General features: G+C 35.5%; 1 long non-coding RNA gene across 8 annotated transcripts; it reads left to right on the forward strand.

Annotated features, from left to right (window-relative positions):
- Positions 1 to 12,641: 12,641 nt before the first annotated feature.
- Positions 12,642 to 19,699, forward strand: LOC122027318. Of its 8 annotated transcripts, none has more exons than XR_006124360.1 (5): positions 15,098 to 15,158; positions 15,440 to 15,539; positions 18,378 to 18,463; positions 18,557 to 18,951; positions 19,286 to 19,699. It is a non-coding gene; the product is annotated as an uncharacterized LOC122027318 (long non-coding RNA). The 8 variants fall into 8 exon arrangements; XR_006124355.1 differs by having other exon boundaries at positions 18,829 to 18,951; XR_006124356.1 differs by having other exon boundaries at positions 18,378 to 18,951.
- Positions 19,700 to 21,963: the final 2,264 nt, after the last annotated feature.

A 21,963-nucleotide genomic window follows, 5' to 3' on the forward strand; every position in this document is an offset into this window, starting at 1 on the left:
GTATTCATAGACGTGGAATTTTGTACATGATCTCATTTATTGTCACGATCATTTTATAAATAATAATAATTAATAAATAAATAAAAACTTTATATATCCTCTATGGAAAAAATTCTCTTTCAAATATTTTTTTTAGGTCTCATATTTTTTTTAAATATATATTGTTATCTTCCATTCATATTCTATATTATATATAATTAAATTTTATAAAATTTAATTTCATAAATTATTAATTTAAATAACATTAATAAGTAAAAAAAAGTTAGTACTTTGATAAAACATTAATAATTTTTTTAAAAAAAAATTGTATTTGTATTACATTTAATAAATTGTTTTTTTTATTAATTACAACTATAACATACCCAAATTTATTCACCCGAAGTTGATAATACAATTAATTATCACATAGCTGACAATTTCTCTAAAGATATTTTGGATGAGACTTTGAAATATTTATAATAAAAAATTTCTTTTATCATCAGACTAATGGACTATATATCACTCATTTTCAATAATCATGTTGTGGAAAATAATACATGTATATACGATGTCCTTTAAATTATCCCTATACTAAAATTATCCTGAACCTCTGATCATTGTTCATCGAGATTGGAACACCTCAAATGCCCATTCTACATCTTTTCTCGCTATCTCTTGTCGTTCCTTAAAAAATTTTCTCTTGGAATCCTTGGAGTATGGAAAGCACTTGACAAAAGTAATCCATTTTTGATAAATCTCATCAGTCAAATAGTATCCTTCTGTATATTTTGTATTACTAATCATAAAATTAACCTTATGTGTATTTTCTTGTAAGATGTTATTGAATAATCATAATTTGTTAAGCACATTGATATCATTATACAACTCTACAATCCCAAAAAAATATATCAGAACTATAAATCTACAGATGTGACTATTTGAAATACAATTATTGAACATCATGATCTCTCTGAGTAAACTTACATTTCCAAGTAACGAGATAATTTTTTCACTATTCATGCATAAAATTAATACTACCCAACATGATAGGGACCTCGTCTATCTACTCATGTGTTTCAAGTAACATTGGGTTTTCTCAAATATTGGGTCCGAAATACTTCAATTATATGTCAACAAGAGTTCATAACCATTGAAAGATAGTTGTTTTAGTAATTTGTAGGTGCTCATTATATTAATCAACATGGACTCTATATGTCAATTGACAAATAGTCATAGTGCATTTTTGAAATGACAATAAACCATTTTTCTCTCGTCGCATTAACCTTCCATTGAAAAAATTCTCAATGATTTTTATATCGACTATATGAAAGATTAGTCCTCTTTGCATTCGAAGTCAACATCATAATATATCATATATATTGACTTATCAAAGAAAAATCATTGAAAAAATGAGCAATTCGGCTTGATCTCAATTCAAATATCTTTCTCATGTTCTATTAGAAGAATTTTAAGTTATCTGATATACTGTTTGTTATTGTTTATATAGTCGAAGCATTCTTTATTCATCTATATATTTTATATCTTCCATCAATTCATTTCACTTGAATTTAAGGAGCATAAATCGATTTGGATTTTCAGTCATTTGAAATAAATCAGATATTTCCATAGTTGAAAGACGATGAAAATTAAGAAAATAATAAGAAGAATGAAAAGTTGAGAATATATTTATAGATAATCCTTTAAATAAAAAAACTTTTGACGGTTGAACAACCATAAAAAATAAATTTGTAATGGTTCCATGGCTAAAAATTTACATTCATTTTTTTATTTTTTTATTTTTTTAAAATAGAAATAAAAAATATTTAATAAAAAAATTAAGACGTGACTTCGTGAGCCGCTTCCTCAAAATTAACAAAGGACCTCCCTCCACTATGGTAGGGAGCTCCGGTGCATCATGGATGATGGAAACTACATTACATTAGTTTTTTTTATGCTTAATTTGTATAATTTATTTTCATAATTAAAAAGTTAAATATATTTAATAATTAAATAAAAAACAAACCAATCCATATTTTAAATTTTAAAAGTTCAAAAATTTTAGTAATAAATTATAAACCTCAGCTTATGTCGTTTATAAAAGATTTCAAAATCAATACCTTGCCATAGTTTTTAATCCAATTCGTGATTATTCGAATAGTAATATTATAATTATATTTAATATACATTTATAATTATTCTATGTAAAGTGTATCATTTATTATTATTTTTAATTATAATTAAAACAATAAATCATAAATTTACCATCACATCCCTTAATCTTATGAATTGACAAATAAAATTAACTATTAGCGATGTGTAAATACAATAAAATTGTAAATATTTTTCATAAATAAAATTTGATTAATATAATTTTTAAGTTAAATCGTAATATGTACAGACAGTACCGTCCGCCTCTCCTCCTCCCCCACCCCCTCTCTCTGGGTAACTGGTCGAACTAATCCTTCCATGGGCAAGGTATCTTGAAAAGACACCACTGACATATATTAATCTGACTTACTCTCCAGAAACTCTCTTAATATTTTATCACCCAGTGTCTGTTTTAAATGTGTCAGGATTATCGGTGAATTCAAGGTTTGTTTGTGAAAAAGGTAGGTAGAAATTTATTTTTCTTATTTTAATATAAATAATATTAAATAAATAAATAAATTTAAATATATATTTATTTAGCTGATTAAAGTTTATAAATAAAATAATTTTTATGAATAATATTTATTAATAAAAGTATTTTCAACTCATTAAATAAATAAAATAAAATTTTAAATAAATAAACATGTTTAAATTATCAAATCTAATAATCAATCAAATAAATAAAAATTTTAAAACAATCAAATAAATTTAAATTAAAACTTGATAATATTTAAATGAATCAAGTTTAAGCCAAACTTGAATTAAAAATTTAATAATATCTAAATGAAATAAGTTCAAGTCAAACCCAAGTTTATCAAAAATAACCAAGTCAAGCTTATATAACTATTTTAAATATTTTATTTATTTTAAACTCAATTTAACTTGACTCAATTATCTTATCAAATAAATTTAAATATTCTAAAGTTGAGCTCAACTTGACTTATTTAGATATCCCTAATGCTTTTAGATACCATATTTTAATAAATACAATTTTAAAATGATAACAGCTAATTTATTGATAAATTTTATTTTTAAATTTTAAGTTTATTTGCAATGTAAATTTTAAATACATTGATATACTTAAATTAATTTTCAATTTTTATACCAGGACAATTATGTATTATTAGCTATTTTATGATAGATTAAAAAAGCGCTCATGGTGATGTCAGTAGGCATCACCGCATTAGGTGACCACCCAGGCGGCTGGGTGTTGCTTAGGCGCGGGGTGTCAATTTTTTTGTTTAAAAAAAATTGTCAAATCAATTGACCAATCGGTTGAATACTTCTAATCGATTGGAATTTTGTTTGCAACCTTGTAATCCAACAATCTCCCCTCAAAAGAATAAAATCTATCCGATGGAAGGTGCCTTCAAACTGCGGATAACATTTTTCAAGGATTATAAAAAAACCCCGGAGATAGAAAATATTCAACAATTTTTATATTCATTTCCTAATATATTTCTGAGCGTTCAACGAGTGTAAGAGACTTCTCCGCATTCAATGAAGGATACTTTATAGTGTTTTCATTTGTCTTAGATTAACAACCATTTAGATTGTAACTAAATAATTTTTCTACCTCTTTTATTTTTAGTTGTTAAATTAATTTATTATAGTTGTGCTACTAATCTGAGTTGAAAGATCGGGAAAGGATTATTTTTATTTTACAGATAATTCACCCCCTTATGTCAGCCTACATATGCCAACAAGTGGTATTAGAGTACCAACCGCTTCAGAAGGATTAACCGCCAACTAAAGTGCAAAACGATGGTTAAACCCAACATTTACCTACCTAATTTCGAGGGGGCGTTAACGATATAGAAGAAACACATGGAGGTATATTTTTAAAGTGATTTTGAATTACTTTTAATAATTAAATATGGTTTTATAGTCCTATAGACCAACAATGAGCTGAAAAGGAGGAATACTAATGGACAAAATAAACAAGCCGACTTCGTAGAGAACGAACGAGCAGAGTTCCACCTATTGAGCGTACTTCCACCCTAGGAAGTCAGTCGAATCGAAGCTTACGAATCAGCAAAAGATCTTTGGGAGAAGTTCTTAGAGCTACATGAAGGAACGTCCGAAGCAAAACTCACGAGATAAGACTTGCTCTGGAACCAAATCAGCAACCTCCGTATGGAAGAAGGCGAATCATTTGCTTATCTACACAGAAGAATCAAGGAGGTAATCACCGGATTAACGAACCTCGAAGAAATGGTAACTAATCGGGACACACAAAGGTATGCTTTAAATGCGTTCCCGAGAATACCGGAATGAACATCTATAGTAGACTCCTATTATATCTCCAAAGGCCTTAGGGTGCGTTTGGTTCGGGGTTATCTTTGATAACCTTGGTTATCTATCAAAGGTTATCAACCAAAACCTTGTTTGGTTTTGGTAATTGATGATTCCTAAGTTATGATAGATGCCTGACACATCAGCAATTTGGGCATATAGCCCGGAATCAGAAAACCCCATAAACCTGGAGTTTTCCTTGATTCCCTGGTTAACCAAAAATTTAAGACAATATTACCCTTCACTATTTACCCTTTGCGACAAAAATAACCTTATAGATTTATCAAATCTCAATCTACCCTCGAGTATAATCAAACCCTCCCGATTCTCCTCTCGCGAACATGCACGGAAACCCGCCGCTCCTCCCTCTCACGAACACGCACGGAAACCCTAGCCTTTCGCCGCTCCTCCTCTCGTGAACACGCACGAGCTTTTCCCTCTCGCGACGACCTAGCGCTGGTTCTCCGCGACGATCCTCCCCCTCGCGCACACGAAGCTCAGGCCTTCTAGCGGCGTTTCTCTGCGATGATCCCAACTCGGCTTCTTGGAAAAGGTATGATCTTATACACTGTTAGCAATTGTTGCATCATGATTTGGTCAATTTGAACTGATCTTATACATTGCTAGAACTGATCAACTTTGATTTGGTCAATTTGTCGTCCCATAGTTTGTCATCTATGGGTTGCCCTTTTGTTTTAGGTTCTGTTTAGTTTTTGGTTTGTTCTTGATATTTAGTTGCTGTTTAGTTTTTATTTAGCTCTTGTTTAGATCTTGTCAGTTAGGTCTTGTCGGTTAGGTCTTGGTTAGGTATTGTAGTAAGCACATTTCTTCACAAAAAGAGTCATCCAAAGTCGTAGCACTCTTGGTTGCTGCTTCTGTGACAACAATTGCATTTTCCTTTAGGCAATCAAGTTCATTGTTTCCACCCTGCTTCAACATAAGTTTTCATATGTTCATTCCAGTTAGCATCAATTATCCTACTGATGTTGTTTGAAGTCTATTCTGGTTATATGTAACCCCCACTTGTCAGCTGCAGACTATCTTGAGACTTCTCTAATTTTTAAACAACAACTAAAATTTCTTGTTTAGTTGCTGTTTAGTACTTGTTTTGTGCTGTTTAGTTCTTGTTTAGTTTTTGTTTGGTTCTTGCAACTTGTAAGTTGAACCTACAAACTCTCTTTCAACTATTTGGTTTTTTGTTGTAACTTGCTGTTTACAATTTGAAATTTTCTACCATGCTAATTTATTATTTGGTTCATTGCCCTAATTACATGATAGGTTGATATAACTCAGTTAGCAGTACGACAGGAGATGAAAATGATTTCTGTACTTATTATGCGCATGAAGATGATGGAAAGCAAGTTATTTATTAGGCTACGTTTGGTTGGATGTAATGTAATCTATCTTGTAATGTAATCAAATTTGTAACGTAATGTAGTGTAATCTTGATTACATTACTACGTTTGGTAATATAATGTATGTAATCTTTGATTACAAGGGTGATTATATTCTTTTGTTTGGTATTCATTATTTTTTATAAAGAATGTAATTCATATTATTATAAAATGACAAAAATATCCCGCGACTTCTACCGACGGCCGCTGCATCTCTGTCGGAGTTTGCGTCCGATGACCGATGACGGTCAGCCGGCGACCGAAGGCCGGTGATCAGCGACCGACGGCCGGTGACGACGATGACGGCGGCTTGCAACCGGCGGCCGGCGGCGGCGGCGGGCGGCGGGCGACCGGCGGCGGCGGCCGACGACCGGCGGCGACGGCCGACGACCAGCGGCAACGGCCGACGACCGGCGGCGGCAGCGACCGGCAATCGGCGACGAGGGTCGGTGGGCGGGCGGCGATCAATGGGCGGTCGGCGGCCACCGGGCGGTCGACTAACTAGGGGTATATTCGACATTCAAATTTTGGTTAAACAGTGACCACGTAATGTAATCGGATTACATAGTATTTGCTTTGTAATCCAGATTACAAAACTTCACTACCTTTTGTAATCGAGATTACATTACATTACAGCTTTAAAGTTAAAACAAACAAAATAATCAGCCTTGTAATGTAATCCTGATTACATTACAAGACAGATTACACCTTACCAAACGTAGTCTTATGCTCTTATCGTTGGTAATGGTCTTAGCTATTAAGAGGAGGAGTGCTAGATTGAGAAGGAGCATATCATATGCTTATCATGCCTTGTCTAGATATAATATTAGGTCTATAAACATAAATGAGATGACTTTTCATAGTGATCGACAATGTGTTGATAACTGTAGGATGGATAGAAGGTCTTTAAGCAAACTTTGTTATTTGCTAACGACGCGTGGGAAATTGAAAGGAAACATAAATATGTCAATTAATGAACTTGTAATACCTTTTCTTCACATTATTGCACATACTGTGAAGAATAGGGTCCTAAAACGGCAAACAGCTAGATTCGGCGAGACAATTAGTAGGCAATTTCATTTAGTTTTGAACTCTATTCTGCGGTTACACAACATTTTGCTTAAGAAGCCAGAACTAATCCCAGAAAATTGCACGGATGATAGGTGGAAATGGTTCAAGGTACAAGTATATGATTTCTATACATTTTTTTTATTAATCAATTTAATGTACATAATAAAATAAATTGATTTTATAATACTTCTTTGAGTGTAGGGTTGTTTAGAGCATTAGATGAGACTTATATTAATGTCAATGTGCCAGCAAATGATAAACCTAGGTATCGAACTAGAAAAGGTGAAATTGCAACCAATGTTTTGGGTGTATACACACCGAACATGCAATTTAGCTATGTCCTACCGGGTTGGGAAGGATCTGCGGCAGATGGTAGAGTCTTAAGGGATGCTATTAGTAGGAGGAATGACTTGAAGATTGCTCAAGGTAATTAAGTTGTAATTATTATAAAATAATAGTCATTTGTAATATATTTAACAAATATTTGGTTTATATATCCGATTTATATATATATATTAATACTTGTTCACTCGTAATATATATATAGGTTGTTATTATTTGTGTGATGCTGGATACACAAATGGGGAAGTTTTTTTGGTACCATATAGAAGTCAAAGGTACCACTTGACTGAATGGAGGCAAGGTTACCAACCAGCGACAGCCAAAGAATACTTTAACATGAAGCATTCCCAAGCAAGAAATTGCATTGAGAGGTGTTTGTAGGATCGAAAAGAATTTAGATATCTCCACAATAGCATAATATTGTCCACTTTGGGCCTAAGCCCTCATGGTTTTGCTCTTGGGCTCTTCCCAAAAGGCCTCATGCTAATGGAGATATCTTTTCTCTTATAAACTCATGATCTTTCCCATGTGTTTCCAATATGGGACTATGTTTGCAACCTTGCAACCCCAACAATCCCCCCTCAAACAAAGGACCATAGGCTTCCCACGTCCGATCCTCGACCCACCAGGTCTTCCTGCCCCTCGGTCCACCCGACCTACTAGGACTTCCTTGCCTAGTCGCAACTAGGACTTCCTGCCTGGTGTCTGGTCCTCTTGATCCGAACATAGGAGCCCCCACTTTCTTTGTTCGAGATTAATATTGTACCTACATGGCTCAATCAGACCATAGCTCTTGTGCACAGTTGACGGTTAAACCTTCTGGCAGTCCGGACTCTGATACCAATTGTTGGTGCAGCGGGGACCGACAAGAGGGGGGTGAATTACCTGCAAGTAAAAATAACCCTCCTCAAAACTTTTCAACTCTTAAAATAAAGCAACAATAAGAAATTAACTGCAGAAATAAAAGGAGACAGAAATTAACCTGGTTATAACCAAGTGGGTTGTTAATCCAGGGCAGTAAGAAAAGCGCAGTAAGAAAACTCCTTCTATGAAGGCGGAGAAGTCTTTTACACTTTGATAGCACAGTAGTTGCTAAGAGAATGAGAGTACAAGAGTTGTTATTTCGTTCGTATTCGTTGTTCTCTAAAGCTGCCCGAGACCCTCTTTATATAGGGGTTCTCGAGCTTATCAGATCACCTGATCCTTCGGGATCAAGTTTGACTCGAGAGGGATCGGTCGACCGATCCCCAGGTTCGGTCGACCGAACCTGCTGTACCTGCCTAGCTTTCCATCCAGGTGTAGTCTCTGTTGATCGAGCTCAGGTTCGGTCGACCGATCCTTGTGTTCGGGCGACCGATCGGCCAACGGTCTTCCTCTGTGCTGGCCCGATGAAAACGCTCGACTCAGTCTCTGGATAAACTTGGGTTCGGTCGACCGATCACTTCACCGCTGGCAGATGTGTTGCTGACGTGTCACCAACGGCTGGTTTCGGTTAATGAATGGTTTCGGTTAATGAAGTGTTCGGTTGACCGAATTGTTGACAAGTCAACTCTAGTTGACTTGCTCCGGTTCGGCTCCTTGGGTGATTGCGGCCATCCGGAATAGGGCTCACCCGAACCCAGTTCCCGGCCTTCTTCTCGAGCAGGCTTCCGTCCGGCTTCTCGTCCCTCGAACGCCGCGCACGTTCTTCTCGCTCCACCGGAGTACTCTTCCGCAGCTCTCTTGTCCTTCGGACGCACCGAGTCCGTCGGCTCCCTTCCCGTGCCGTCCTTCTTGCTAGATGCATCTTCCGCTCGACTTCCTGCGCTCCTAAGTTCCTGCACACTCAAACACAGGGTTCAGACAAAACGCAGGACCTAACTAACTTGGTTGATCACATCAAAACTACCACGGGGTCCAACAATCTCCCCCTTTTTGATGTGCATCAATCCAAGTTCAAGTTAGGGTAAAACAGACACACAAAGTAATTTTAAAGAAAAATTACTAAACTAGCATATTAAGCATAAGTTTTGCAATAAGTAAAATTGCAACACTATTTAGAAAAATAATAAAAATTTAAACTTTTAAATTTTCTTTTAAATTTCCTAACTCCCCCTAAACTTGTACTTTTCTCTCCCTCTTTGATCACAGCAAAAACGGGGAAGCAATTTCTTAAGATAGAAAAAAAAAATTTCTAATATAATTTCTTAGAATTTTCAAAAAGAATTTCTAAGTTAAAAATCTATTTTCTAAGTTAAAAAAAATTTCAAAAAATCTAAAACTTAGAAAAGTCACAAAAAAAAAAAAAAATATTTGTGCACTTTCAAAGCATTTTAATTTTACTTTTAATGCTTTTTCAGAAAGTTAATTAAACATTTTGTTTCAATATTTCAGCTTCTAGGTCGTGGCGAGGCACTAGGCCTTCTTGGTTATTGGAGAACAACCACTTTCTTAGACAAAACCTTCATAAGGAAAATGTTTAATTTTCTCTCTATAAAGCTTTTAATTTTAAGAGCTTAGTTTAGATTTTGGAACCCAATAAAGGTTCCTTCTTACAGGATTAGTCAAAAACTTAGGGGGCATATAATTCTTAGGAATTTTCTTAAGTTGACCCTGATGCTTCCTTATATACCAGTTTAATTTTCCATAAATTTTAAGTTTTGATTTTGAAAAAATATTTATCTTTAAGCATGCATCAGATTTTAATTTTTTAATTTCTAATTTTAAAACCTCATTTTCTGATTTCAAATATTCATTTTCTTTTTCTAATTTATCTAATTCTTTAGAAAGAGCTTTAATAAATTTAAAAGATTGAGTCGGGATTAGATTGCGTACCTTACTTACTTGGTCTGGTGACGCTCCCCCTTCACTGCTGCTTTCTTCTTCTGATGTTCCTCCCCCTTCATCAATGCTCATTTCTGAGCTAGATGTTTCTTCTAGCTGATGGTTGGCCATCAGTGCTAGTTCCGAGAATTCTTCGACTTCTGACTCGGAGGATGAAGAGTCGTCCCATGTCGCCTTCAGATTTTTGTGCTTGGGTCGAGCTGGCTTCTTGCTTCTTTCCTTCTCTTTCTGTTTGCTCTTCAATTTTGGGCAATCATCCTTGATGTGCCCTTCTTCGTTGCAATTGTAGCACCGGACTGTCCTTCCTTTTTGATGATGCTTACTTGACTGCGATCTAAACTTGTTAGATTTAAAAAACTTATTAAAATGCCCTACCATTAACGCAGCTTCGTTTTCGTCGATTGACGCTTCGGAGTTGGGATCGTCCTTTTCAGCTCGTAGGGCAATGTTGAGATTCGACTTCTCTACTGCTTTTTCTGCAAGTCGAGACTCGTGAAGTTCGAAAGTTGAAAACAAGTTTTCTAAACTACTTACCTCAAAGTCCTTAGAGATGTAGTAAGCATCTACTAAGGACGCCCATTCTGAAGTCCTCGGGAAGGCATTGAGCGCGTATTGGATGGAGTCCCGATTGGTTACTTCTTCTCCAAGGTTCGTTAGTTGCGTTATCAGCTCCTTGATTCTTGCTTGGAGTTGCGCTATCTTCTCGCCGTTCTTCATCCGGAGGTTTGTTAGTTGTGTCCGGAGGATGTCGCGCCACGCCAGCTTCGCTTCAGAGGTACCTTTGTGAAGCTCCAGGAATTTCTCCCAGAGATCTTTCGCTGAATTGTAGCTTCCGATCCGGCTTACCTCCTGAGGTGGCAGAACACTGAGGAGGTGGAATTCAGCTTTTCCGTTGGCGACGAAATTGACTTGCTCCTTCTTGCTCCACGTGTTTTCTTCTTTGTCTTTAGGAGCTGCAAAACCATATTTCATAGTAATTAAAATATCAAAATCTGTTTTAAAGAATACCTCCATTTTTCGCTTCCATGTAGCGAAATCTCCGTCGAACTTTAGGGGATGAATGTTCGCGCCAGCCATTGTTCTGATCTTTGTGCTTCAGATGGCGGTTCCCTCTGAGGCTGTTGGGCTCTGATACCAATTGTAGGATCGAAAAGAATTTATATATCTCCACAATAGCATGCTATTGTCCACTTTGGGCCTAAGCCCTCATGATTTTGCTCTTGGGCTCTCCCTAAAAGGCCTCAGGCTAATGGAGATATCTTTTCTCTTATAAACCCATGATCTTTCCCATGTGTTTCCAATATGGGACTATGTTTGCAACCTTGCAATCCTAACAGTATTTTGGCATTTTGAAAGCTAGATGGGCTATATTAAGAGATAAGTCATTTTATTATGTTAAGACTCAATGTAGGATTATTTCTGCTTGTTGTAATTCTCCATAATTTCAAAAGGTATGAAATGACAATTGATCCGATAGAGACTAAGCTTGATGTCCTTGATTCAAATGAAAGTGATGGTGGTGGTGGTGATGATGATGATGATGATCCGATTAGGCATTGTGAGACCAGTTCTGCTTGGACTGAATGGATAGACAAGCTTGTAGATGATATGTTCACGAGCTGGCAGTCATCAATTAATTAAATTTAATGTTCTTTCTTGAAATTTAGGTTTCATTTCCATGTACTGAACTTTTTAATTATGTTGTATTTGGGTTTATTATCCATTTGAATCATTTGAACAATATGATTGTTTATGCATTTTGTGTATTATTCATTTGAACAATTTGATTATGATTTCTGCAAGAACAATTTGTTATTTGAATGATTTAATTTCAGTTTTCAATGGAAGGAAAGAGCCAAAAGATGCCAAATGTAGTTGAAAACGTAGAAAGTTCAATGCCGCCGAAGATCAAAAGGAAAACTCAAAGTACCAAACACTTATGGACAAAACAAGAGGATGCTGCATTGGTTGATTGCCTTGTTGAGTTGAGTAAAGATTCAGCTTGGAAGAGCGAGAATGGTTTTCGAACTGGGTACTTGTTGCATTTGGAGAAACTCATGGCTGCTAAATTGCCATCAAGTAAGGCTACTTCTCATATTGAGTCAAGATATAAGCTACTAAAGAGACAGTTTCATGTTATCACCGAGATGTTGAATCATAGTAGTGGATTTGGGTGGAACGATGTTGAGAAGTGTATTATTACAACAAAAGATGTCTTTGATGATTGGGTTAAGGTAACTTTTTCTACTTTGTGTATTTCCATTTCTTTGATAACTGTGGGGGGTTTTTTTTTTTTTGCTAATGATATGTTTTTAATTTAGAGTCATCCAGCTGCTATTGGGTTAAGGAACAAAGAGTTCCCCCACCTTGATGACTTGATGTTTGTGTAAAATACGGTGCCCAAATAATAATTAAATAATAAGATTTAATGGACGAATAATTTTAACGGAATTTTTAGGATTTTTTAGAAATTTTCGGGGATTTAATCGGAGCCGTAGGACGTATTTTGAGGGGATAAAATTTTAAGCTTTGGAAAAGGTTTATTTGGAATACCTATTTAATAGGGAGTTGATTAGATTAATTAACCTAAGGTTGTAGAGTTTAACCTAAGTTTTATTTGCCTCTTCCTCCACCCGATGCACATCTCCTCTTCTCGAGCCCGACCACGCAACGCCCTTCCGTCGTCTGCGCCGAACCTCCTTCTTCCCTCTCCCTCGCCCGAGCACTGCACCGTCGGCCTCCTCTTTCCGTGCCCTAAGGCGGACGTCGCGCCACTCGCCGCCCATCGCCGATGCAACCCTAGCAACGGTATTCATCCCGATCCCCTCCCTCTCCCTCTCGCGGTGCTGTGCCCTAGCAGTAATTTTGGAGGTAAGTGGTTAGATTTGGTTATGGATTTGGGCGTTCGCGTTTGATCTTGTTTTGTTTAGTTTTTTTTCTTTTACGGATTGAGTTCTGGCCAAGTTCTTGATGGATTCCACTAGTTCTGATGAAGTATCGCTCCTTCCTACAGCTTCTGAAAGTTCAGATTTAGTGCCATTGTTTTAAGTCTTGATCGAGGATACTTTTGTTTCCTATTTCTTATGAAAATGCTGGACTGTTTTAGGATCTCGATTCGTAGTGGTTTGTCTTATCGAAATGCAGTGGATTGGGTGGTTTCTAGTCGATCTTGTTCTATTTTTCAGTTAGCAGTGGAATTTGGGAATTTATTTGATTCAAAGGTAGGGAGCTAAACGTGATCTAAAACTTGGTTGGTTGTTTAGCAAGGATTCGGTGTTGGTGGAATTGTTGGTTTCCACGAATTGGTTGTGAAGCAGTGGACGAAATTTGGTGGTGGTATATGGTTTCGATTTTTGTTCATGTTGCTGTGATAGTTCGATTTTGTTTTGGACAGATTTATTTTGGGTGTGAGATGTTGGCTTGATCTTGTATTCTGGTCTTGTGAAGGTTCCAAGTCTTAAGGTGGAAGTGATATTGTTTTGTGATAATTTATGATTCTTTGTGATGGTGCTGAATTCACGGGTCAAGGGAGCTGGAGAATCTTTGTCCTACTTCATGTTTCATCTCTTGTGAAGGTTGATTTCAGTTTATGGTACAGAGGATCTGAGTCAATGACGTTCTTTGTTCTTTGTTCTTCCAATTTAGTAGGATAGAATGTGATTGCAATGGGGTTTCTATTTCTTTTGAATGGCTACGGATTTGTTTAGACAGATCTAAGGATTTTGAATTGATCTTGATGTAGTTTTTGTTCGGTAAGACAACCTTGGATTTCTGGGCAGATTTGCATATTTTGAATCAACCTTAATACTGTTTTGGTTTCGGCAAATAGCCTTGAATTCTGGGTGGATTTGGATGGATCGAGGTTCATAGTTGGATTAGGGTTTTTCGCTAATTAGGTTGGGTTTCGGTTTAGCTAGTTGTTGCTTATGACATTAGCTAAATTGTATAGTATATAATTTGCAGGACGTTATTTCGAGACGAGCACTCCGACGCGGGAATTGTTTAGCTCGAGCTATATTTAAGGCGGGTACTTCTTACTTTGTTTTCTTGTAGTAGTTTGACCTTAGTGCATGAATTATTTTGGATATGGACTGTTTACCTTGACTCCACTCTTATTTTTCTTGTGCTTGATACTTCCACGCAATCTTTGAGAAATTCGTTCCATATCTATACAGTCTCTTGTTGTTGTCCATGATCAGTAGCAGATACTAGATACCATATTTGTATGCTTTGGACTGTTGCTTATTTATGTATGATATTAGCGTCGGCTTATAGCATACATTTACTATATATATGATGATTGTTGCATTTACTTATCATGTCATTGCATGCATGCCACATCCTCGCCACTCGAGAGAGTGGTAGTGGAGTTGATCAGCTTGTCTGTCGTCTCGGCCACTGCGGTTGGTGGTAGGCGGAGTTGCGGCGGAGGACCCCTTTGTGTAGCTAGTTAGCTACTCGGGTCCATCCGGCCACTTTCGCGGAGTGGCGGCCTTTGTGGTATAGTTGTCATTGATCCGGCCTCTCGACCGTAGGTCGTGGTGCAGAGAGGTGGGCGGGGTGACCATCCGTGCATACGCTGTTATTATGCCTGCTTTGGCTGCTGCTGTTTACTTATGTTGTTATTGTTTATTTATGCTGCTGTGGTATATTTATGTTGTCGTTGCTTCTTGCTGTTGTTCACTTATGCTGACATGCTGTCTTATGTTAAGACATGCTCACGTTATAGGTGGTTAAACCTTGGTTTAGAAATTGGAAATGTTTATATACCTTATCCATTACCTCTGTAGTTATGAGCAATACCGTAGCAGATTAGTACCATTTCTGACTTTCTATGTCTAGCCTAGGATATGGTTCCAGGTATGAACCTTTATCACGGTTTTATTTTTTGTATCTGCTATTCTCTTATAAGACTGTATTCCTTTTGGGTATTCTTTATTGGTTGATTAAAGTCATGCACTATCTTTCTATACCCGCTGAGTTACAATACTCACCACCTCGCAAATTGGTTTTCTTTCGCCAGGTAGCAGTAGATGAGTCTTGGATGCTTGGAGAGATGTCGGTTGCCAGTCCTGGGTCCCGCGTCATATTCGAAAATTGATTTTGGTTCTGTTTCTCTTTACTTGCATTTCGTATTCGTTGGATTTGGTGTTGTGAGAACTATGTTTTGATACTTGTTGTGTGGACTTGGTATTTGTGATGTTTTGATAACTTTGCAATTTGTGGGTTTTCTCTTCGTTTTCTTTCCGTTGTGCTTATTTTATTTTTGTCCAGCCGAGTAGGCTGAGTATATTAAACTGCGTGGTTATGTTGTTTCCATTTTCTATGGTATATATATATTCCAGCCGAGTGTGGCTGATGTATATTTTGTATGTTGTATGCTTCAGATTGTCACCCGTACAGGGGAGATGTTGTCGAAATTTCTTCTGGCAGAGACTCCTTTGGGGGCGTGACAGTTTGTGTGGGGGAAAGATCATGCCACAGGAGGTAATTGTTAGTTAGAGCCCTAGAGCCAATCATTTGATGATTGTATTATGGACTTATTGTATCATATTCTTATATAAATAAAGGCATTTGTTTTGGTTATTATACTTACTTGTATTGGTGTCAAATAAACTAAGTATAATAGCGTCCTTGAGTAGAAGGTTCTCACCTATATCAATCGGTTAGTTGAACCGATAGTGAGATGATATAGGGAACACTACTCTTAATCATTTCTAGTCGAATATTAACATTCAGAGACAATGTTAATGCAATAAGACTAGCATGTAGGTCAACTCGATGACTTGATCTCACAAGTCATAAATATAGAGATATCAAGTTGACACATGGGTATGCATTGGAGAATGTATACTGAATGACCCGCCATGAGAAAGTATCATGGATCGTTATATGAGTGTCATATACTTTCTCATGTGGCTATTAGTATGACTACTAGTCCTTAGACATGAAGTCACCATGGTTCCCTACATAAGGAGTTATGTACTTTGGTTTCGTCAAACGTCACCCGTAACTGGGTGGGTATGTAACGAATTATGCAGAGGGATGTGAGTGATGTAAATGAGATCTATCCTTCCTATATGACGGGAGAGACATCGATATTCTTGATAGAGTGAGACCACGAAGTGCATGGTCATGCCCAAATGAGTCAATATGAGATATTGAGCTCATTTGATTTAGTGAGTCTACTTGGAGTTCAAGATTTAGATTGGTCAAAGGATGACACGGTCTATGCCTCGCATTGATCAATCTAGATGTCTAGGATAGAAGGACACTTGTCATATATTATGAGGAGTCATAATTAGTAGTCACAAGGTGATGTTGGATCTCAACATTCTTATAACTTGGGTAGTAGTGATGTGTTGCTAGATACCGCTCATTACTTATGTTTCTAAAAGGGTTTAGGAGCATTGCCAACATTATAAGAACCTATAGGGTCACACACAAAGGACAATTAGATGGAGATTAGGTTCATTTGATGAACCTAAAGGATTAGGTTCATGTGATGAACCAAATTGGATTAAGAGTAATCCAAAGTAGGCTAATTGAGTTGGACTCAATTTGGTTCATGTATTAGATGAGTCTAATTTGGACTTAGACTCATTGAATTAATTTAATTCAATGAATAGAGATTCATTAAATTAAAATTGACTTGAACCAATGGTTAGATTAGATCAACCAAGAGAGAGAAGTGGTCAAGTTTGACTTGACTTGAGAGGAAGATGAAAGGTCAAGTTTGACTTGACCATTTGTCACCTCATTGGTGAGTTGCCATTGAGTGGGCCAATGATGATGCTCCACATCATCATGGTTGCTTAAGTGAGATGCCACCTCATGGGAGTTACCAAGAGTTGTGACTCTTGGCCTTCCATGGAGGTTACAACTCCACCTAAAGTGGTCGGCCACTTTTATTCAAGGAGTGAGTTTTATTTTTCTTGAGTAACTCCATCTTCTTCTTCCTCTAGAGTTTTCTTCTTGCTCTCCCTCTCCTCCCTTACTGATCTCTAAGGTTGCTAGCACATCCTTAGAGGTTTTTCTCCATCTCTTCCTTGTGTGGATACACATAGAGAAATCTCTACTTTGACACTTTCGAGATCCGGCCAACCGAGGACAAGCGGGATTGCGAAGGACTTCGCATCAAGGGTATATTCCTTCTCCTTTGTAGATCTACTGTAGATCGAGGTTTAGAAACTCGTACTCGTAATATTTTCGAAATTTTATTCTTCGCACCGATCCGGTGGCGGGTTTCGGGGTTTCCGCGACGCGAAAAAGCGGTTTTCGCGGCCCGAAAAACCCAACACTAATGCAGAAACCCCTGCTGATGTAGTAAAAGAGATAAATTTATGCGATGAAGAGGTCGACACGTCTAATGCAGAAATATTTGCTGAATGTTACAAAGGTGAGGAATCTAATGATGCCAACCAAGCAATAAGGAAATCTGAGACTCTGGATTCATCAATTTGTCCATCAAACAAGAAGCCAACCACTAAAAAGAGAAAAGGAAAGGCTGATGATGCTTTAGATGACTTGGTGGGAGAGATTCACAAGTATGTTATTGCTGTTACTGAGGCTAATGAGGAGATGAAGGGAATTTCCACATACTTCAAGAAACAAACCGAGAGTGGTGATAGGAAAATGAAGATATATGATGAGCTAATAGAACTTTCTAAATTCTCTGAGCAAGAAATTATGAATGTCGGAGAGCATATTCTCAAGGATGAACACAAGATTGACAATTTCTTTGCATTGCCAAAGACATTTACGAGAACTTATGTGATAAAGTAGCTCAATGAGATCCATCCAAAATGAATTAAATATTTGAATTAGGTTCTTGATACTTATGTTTTGATATACTTTGGATTGAACTTGAATGTATCTTTTTGTTTAGATTGAACTTGGATATATCTTTTTGTTTGGATTGAACTTGGATGATTAGGTTCTTGTTCTTGTTTGGATTTATTTGTACCTCCGGGGGCAATTCTGTGAAAATTATTTGATTACGAGGTAATTTTTTTTTACAAAAAGATAGGAGGAGAAATCAATAAGATTGTGCTTATACATTATAATCTGGTCTTCTTGCAAAACATTTGTTTCTGTTATCCAATTCATTCTTTTATCTTGTATGAATAATCTTCTTGGACATCATTTTAAAGTTTGTATCCTGTAAATATGGTATTTATTGCAGTAGGTGCTATGACATTCGAATGATTTAACTTATTACTTTGAACCAATAAGTTTATGGTTCTCTGTTAACCTGCATAGTTCCTAACAGTTACTCATTTATATCATATACTAATCAATTCTAAGCTGCACTGCCCTTTCTAGATACGGTGAAAATATTTTGGAAACAAGCAAGAATCCGAATTGGATTGTTACAAGTTGATGGTTGTTGGTGATCTCATACTTCATACGTAAGTTTGTATATGCTCTTACTTCTATGCATATTTTACAAATTAGGATTTTGTTGTTGCTGCTTCAATGGAACCCATCACCTTCTCCACTAGATTGAGCACCATGATCTCCACAAACAGCCTATGGAATTACTGTGGGATGATCTCTAGTTCTCTACACATATGTTGTATTGGACCTGTGCCGCATTTCAATTTGGGCTTGGATACATATACGCATTTCAACTCGTGCCGCCTTTTCAGAGACGTTGCTAATTTGAACCTCTTCTAAATTTTTTGATGACCTTAGTGAGGGAAAAAGGCTAATCATTTCATGATTTTTGCATAAACAATTAACCAAAACGTCCTAAATTTGCATGTAATAACAGGTATTCTATGTTTTTATTTTCTAAACAACATGAGGAATTGGTTGGAATATATGCCTCTCAGCTTGCCCGTCACCTTTGTGTGGATCTCTTTGTCCAAATGATGGAGCTCAGATTAAATAGCAGGTAATTCTGAAAGTTACATAACCTAGTTGTTACATTTAAGTTCATGATCATTCTTTAGTGTGCTAAGGATTATGATCTGGTTACTAGAACTTGTAGATTATCTGCTTATCTTTTCAGTGATACAACCTATTTATTTGTCAGGATAAAATATACAAGTCATGTGCATTTTACTAAACCTCAAGTGACTTAGTTATAGCGATGTTTTTAGAATTTCAATAGCTTTGTGCCTTCCGACTTAGTATTTCAATAGCTTTGTGCATTTTGTGTATTATTCATTTCTATGTGTTTATTTATTTCCTTTAAGTAACTGATGAAAGAATTGTACTGATGTCAGGAATACTTTTCTATTGAAGTTGGGGTAATTAGCTCAGATGAGCACAGTGCAAAGAATGTTGCGGCTAAGAAGGTAAACAAATCGCTTGAAGATGTAAATCCTGCCATTGACAGCATTGCGAGCAGATTAAGAAAGCGGAACATTGGATGAAACATGTTTTTCAAACTGCTTCAGTATCTTGTAGACGTTATTGCACAACTAGGAAATCAGATATTTGAGACAGATGTTTCGATGATTGGCTAATTTTGTGGCTTTTGAAGTTACACTTGCAGTGCCAATTCTGGAAGCATTTCCAGTTCCCTATTTAAATAGAATTGTCTGTCAAAGTTTAGGCAGAGAGTGAATTGTACTGTTGTCATATTTGCCGTCATTGCACATTTTAGTATCATCATGAATTTGTAATAGTTCTAAATACAGCTCAGCTACTTGGGTGTAAATTATTTTCTTTCTATTCTTCTTTAACCAAATAGAGTAAAGCAATTATAATTAAAATCAAAAGATATTTTCAATTATTAAAATTATTTAAAAATACCTTTTATTTTTTTTTAAAAAATAAAAAACAATTCAATATTTATTTATTAATTAAATTAAAATGAATTAAATTATTTTAAAACTATTGCTGCAATAACAATTTCACAATTTCAAATTTTTAACATGATATTGATCAAATTTAAATAACATTTGAGCCAGTTATTAAGTAATTTTTTATATATAATATTTTTATCACATTGATTAAAAAAATAATGTATTTTATAATAAGGTGCATTTTTTGTTTTTTTTTTTAAATAAGAGATATTTAAAATTCTGATAGTTTTTATATTTTAAAAATGGGCCCACTACAGCGCATCAAAAGGAATATAACATATATATATATATATATATATATATATATATATATATATATATATATATATATATATATATATATATATATATATATATATATATTATCATTATTAAATCAAGAGGTAATAAGGTAATATATCACATTAGGTTATGTATTAAAATCTCCAAACAAACGAGATTTTACTAGATTACCTAAATTGAACCAAACAACCAATGATTATGTTTTATTCCCTATAACCTTGGTTATGTAATTACTTGATAATCACATAACTAAGGTTATATACCATAACTTGAACCAAACACACCCTTAAGGTAAGTACATTAGAAAATCTTTTTTTCTACTTTCAAATTACACGAGTCTCGTTCAGAACAAAGAAAGTGACCAAATTAGAACCTAGCACTGCAAGTCCAAAAGAATGAACTAGATTCAGACTTAATAATTGACGAATACGAAACAACCTTCAAGGTAAGAAAATTCTTTAAGTTTTTTAAATCTAACAAATTTATCATGTTACTGGCCAAGAAGTTTATTCCAGAAAAACGGAAAGTAAGATGATATAATTGTCAAGAAGAAGGACACATCAAGGATGACTACCCAAAACTGAAAAAGAAAGAGAAAGACAAAGGGCCAAGCAAACCAAAGTACAAAAATCTGAAGACAACGTGAGATGAGTCATCATCGGAGTCTGAATTGGAGGAGTATGTCAGACTATCACTCATGGCAAATCACCAAGAGGAGAGTATCAATGAAGGGGAAGCAACATCTGAGGAAAATAACAGCGAAGGGAGAGCATCTAACTTCGAATATGATATGATAAGTGAGGTATGCCCCTGATCAACTTTATTCTGGAATAACATTAATGACTAAATCTTTATGTAAACTAAAATTTAAGAATAATAATTTAAAGAAGGAAAATGTTAATTTGAAAAGAAAATTAACAAATGCATGTCTATTAAAATTGTTTGATAAACAATATTATAACACCTCAAACACTGTGAATTTTGCATGCCACGATAGTGTGGACGTATACAAATTCAAATATTTGTAAGAGGAGGGTTTTACCCATTAATTACCTTGTCAAAAAAAACTTTATGACAAATAAAATTACCTCAAACACCGTAAATTTTATATGTCATGATAGTATGGACGTATACAAAATCAGACATTTGTAAGAGGGGTTTTAATTTTATTATCTTGTCAACTTATCTTTTTGACAAATTAAGGCACCTTGGTCTTAATGAACAAGGAGCAAGATGGATGCGACAACTAGACCCGGTGGCGGTGGCCAAAGATGGCAGCAGCTAGGGTTTGCGACACACAGAGGACAGCAATAGATAAAAGTCATAATAGTTGAAAATTAGTTTGTCTATTTGTCAAAAGAGAGGAAGAAAAAGAATAGAGTCGTTAGCCATTAAGGCACCTCTACCCCCTCTTTTATAATCCTTGGTCTTGGTAAATAAGGAAATTTTAATAAAAACTTCCTTAATTCTTTTGCCATGAAAAAGAATAATTAATTAATTAAAAATCAATTTTATTTTTCTAATTTTCTTGGCCGGCCACTTTCTCCCCAAAATAAGGAAAGTTTTAATTAAAACAAGAATTAAAACTTCCTAATTTGTTTCCGAAAATTTATAAAAATTTCTCTAATAATTTTTATCCCTTCATGATTGGTTAATAAAAAGGAAATTTTATAAATTAAAATCTTTCTTTTAAACATGTGGATAATTTCCAAAAAGGAAAGTTATCTCTAAAAATTAAAATCTCCTTTCAATCTACAAATAAGGAAAGATATTAAATCTTTTCTTAATCTTTTGTAGAAACTAATAAAAGA

Source organism: Zingiber officinale, chromosome 10A (assembly GCF_018446385.1).
Source record: "Zingiber officinale cultivar Zhangliang chromosome 10A, Zo_v1.1, whole genome shotgun sequence".
Taxonomy (NCBI): domain Eukaryota; kingdom Viridiplantae; phylum Streptophyta; class Magnoliopsida; order Zingiberales; family Zingiberaceae; genus Zingiber; species Zingiber officinale.